Source organism: Sminthopsis crassicaudata, chromosome 2 (genome assembly GCF_048593235.1).
Source record: "Sminthopsis crassicaudata isolate SCR6 chromosome 2, ASM4859323v1, whole genome shotgun sequence".
Taxonomy (NCBI): Eukaryota; Metazoa; Chordata; class Mammalia; order Dasyuromorphia; family Dasyuridae; genus Sminthopsis; species Sminthopsis crassicaudata.
Genome location: NC_133618.1, coordinates 480822172 through 480825768, shown reverse-complemented (window position 1 = coordinate 480825768; position 3597 = coordinate 480822172). Strand labels below are relative to the sequence as shown.

General features: G+C 37.5%; 1 pseudogene; it reads right to left on the bottom strand.

Moving 5' to 3' along the window:
- Positions 1–456: 456 nt before the first annotated feature.
- On the bottom strand, positions 457–973 carry LOC141552929 (stathmin pseudogene; annotated as a pseudogene).
- Between the last annotated feature and the right edge of the window lie 2624 nt (positions 974–3597).

Below are 3597 nucleotides of genomic sequence, written 5' to 3'. Positions count from 1 at the left end.
ATTTTCTGTGTCTCTTAAGTCAGGAGCTAAATTCCTGGATTCTATTTTTCTCTTTGTGACCTGATTTTTAAAAATTTAATTGATTTTTTTTAACAGCACTGTGCAGTTTTATTAACCAGTCAAGTACAGTAGTATCTGGAAAGACCAGGACAAAGGTCAGTTTCCAAAAGTGAACACACAGATATATTCAGCATTTAACAGTTGGAAAGAAGCATACCACAGATTTCTGTTACAAACATATTTTCACAGAGCCAATATAGTACTAGTCATTACCCTAGAACTGGGTATACTGCAATGGAAAAGATGCAAGAAAAAACATAACTACATTAGAAAGACTTTAACCTTTTAGAAAAAGAATAAAACACTTGTAATTTCTCCCTCTTTGCTCCCAAAACAAAACTTGTATGGTTTGTATCTATATCAGTTTCTGTATTATATCAGTTTCAAAAATTTTTATTAGGAGAAATAAAATAAAAGCAACACTGGCCAAATCAGTATTTGGATGCTCAGGAGTGGAAGAAGCCAATTCTTGGCCAGCAAGTCAGCTCTGTTTTCATTGACAGGGTCTTTGGACTACTTCTTCCACACCTCCTCCATGTGCTTATCATTCTCCTGTAAACATTCCACCTTAGCAGCCATTGATGCCTCTCAATTCTCTTTGTTAGCTTCCATTTTGTGGGTCTGTTTTTCTTCTGCTATTTTACAGAAATTGTTGTTTTCTGAAGCACCTCCTCATAAGGAGGTGCTCTCGCTTCTCTGCTAGCTTCTTGAAGACTTCAACTTCATAAGACTTCATGTTTTTACTTTTAGCTTCTAGTTTCTTCTGAATTTCTTCCAAGGAAAAATCTTTCTTCTTTGGAGGGAAAAGGGGTAATTCTTGAACTACTTTTAAATGGGGACTAAGTATCAGCTCAAATGCATACCCCAAGGCACGCTTCTCTAGTTCTTTCATCTTATTATCAGAAAAAGCCATGGTGAATAGAAGACAAGAGACTGTCACTGTACTCTAGACAGTCCATATGGTGGAGAAACCCTGCCCCATCCAGGCCACAACTTGTTGATTTCTTAAAGCAATGTCCTAATGTCCTAAATGTAGATGAATATGGATTTTGTAAAAAGATGCCAAATCCTCCTCCTTGTAGAGAAAGCACCCCCCCCCCAACAATGCTTTTCTTGGCATCTGAATGTGCCCTGCCCTTTGTCATACCTCAAGTAAGGCTTTGATCTAACCCACATTCTTTATAAGGAGACCTTTATATCCCAAAGTTTATGCCCCAAGTTCACATCATTAATAATAGTCTAGCCAATATTTAAACCCTGGTGTTCTGACTGAGATCCAGTGCTCTGTGCACTGCTTCCTTGATGTTTCATGTAGCTATTAACCTGTTTACTGAACTGAATAAGAAAGAGTGGAGCTAATATGAATGAGATGACTATTGGAGGCAGGGGCAGAAAGGAAATGGAGGATGGTGGGAAAGATAGGGAAAAAGGATTTGCTGAAGAACTTGATTCAGTTCCTATTTGGTCTTATTTGATAAAGGGTAACTGGAGAGACTAAGCCATGCCAAAGAAGTTTTGGATGTTGGACTCTAATATTAGGTATTTTCTTGAATCCTTGAATTTTTTTTATTGAGTATGTTCTTGCATTTTTCCCTCCATCAATGAATAGGAGATCACTGGTAGCTTGTTTAATGAAAACTTGATTTTATAGAGAGTTTTTTATAAACATTTTTTTTAAAAATGCAGCTCTATCCACTATTCTGTCCATGTCTAGCACCAACTGGTGATGGGAAAAGCATGAAGCAAACTTTTTTTTCTCTGTGAAATGGGAAAGGAGATAAACAAGGGTTAGTTTAGTTTTTATAAACAAATGGAGGCTGGCCAGCTCTATTAGGGAATGCATGATTGCCCTCCGCCAACAACCAGAATTAGCAATCAGTTCTGGGAGCTGAGTAGATGAGGAATAAAAATGAGCTGTAAGGCATCAGGGAGGTATGGGCTGCTCTTTAGAAAGATTAAAGTTACCCTGTGCCTTTCTGTCCCCTAATTACATTCTTTCTAGTTGATATCTCTGAATTACATGAGAATCAGCCATCACTGGGCAAAGCAAATAGACTATTATATTATTTCATAGAAATTGTGGGAAAAGAACTGAGAGACCGTGAGGAGCCATTCTTTCTTCTGCTCATCTTTGCCCATGTGCTCTAGTGAGCACAGTTTTTAATTGAAAAGAATGGGCAATGCTGTCGTACAGTTAGGGTTTGTCCTATGACTTTGTCAGAGCCTGGGTGAAAGGGACCTCCCACTTAGGCCTGAGGTCAGGAAGGAAGACATCCTTTGGCCAGAGGCCAGAAAGGAAGGGAGAATTTATCAAGAGCCTTTTCCTTACTGGAGCATGTGAAGGTTTAGGAGTAGCTTGTATGAATCTGTGATCCCAAATTCATTTCCCCAGAGGAAAGAATACAGATGGAAGCATAAAAAAGCATCAGCATGGTGCTTTCAGGCTTTTAGCAAAGAGAACCCTTTCTCCTTTTTTTTTTTCCCTTTTGGTATGAGGCCTCAATCAATGGGACTTAGGAAAGATGATTCTCATATCCTTTGAGGCTCAGCAGAATCTTTTAAAAAAGAACTCAAAACATTGAAATTTCCTCAGAAAACAAGGCCTGGCTTTAGCTATTGAACTTACCAAGAATTTAGCTGCTCATTAAACATACAGTCTACCAGTGCCTAGGCTGAATGAAGGACATCTTTCTCAAGTCACATTATGCTTCAGTGTCATTCCAACCTATTTTTTTAGTCCTTGACATTTAATCATTCAAAAATGCCTCATATGGCTTCATCTCTATTACCATCATGAACATAATATTATCATGCAATTAAAGGGCATAATAGCCTGCTAAACTGGATATCCACTAAGTAGGTCCCAGGTACTAGTTAAAACAGTTGAGTTGGCAATCAATGAAACATTAAAGTATTTTATGGGAATTCTGAAATGGCAGGATGAACTGAATTTTCAATGTCAGCGTCCTGAGTCCTTTAGATTTGTCTTGGAGTTCAATCACTTAGTTCACTATTGAAATTTCCAGGTCTAAAGCTGGCCTTCTAAAGACAAATTAAATCTTTTGCACTTCAAGATGGAAGATCAAAGGTGACAGATCCTGGCTCATTTTGGTCAAGGAGCTATCATCTTTAGGCAGCCTTAGAATAATTAAAAATTAATTCTTTTTTGACAAATAGATCTGGGCAGATCAGAGAGAAATACAGCAAAGTGGTGGAAGCAACAGTGTTTAGACTTTTTCAGACATTAGGCTTGAAGTAATGCCCTGAATCTGAAGGGGTATTTTCTTATTTTGCCTTGGTTATGTCTAGCTGTTTTCCAAAAAAAATATTTCTAAATGTTATGGACTTTGTATTTTGATAAATGATGGAAAATATTTAGATTATTATGGCTTTGTGAATGTAGCAGAGTGATTTGTTATTTGTTGGTTGAGAGGACCATAGTTTTTACTGGACTGTGGTTCGGAAGAGAAGAAATAGAGGGAAGAAGATAACATCTTTACATGAAACTTGTATCAGTATCAGTAACTCTGTATCAGT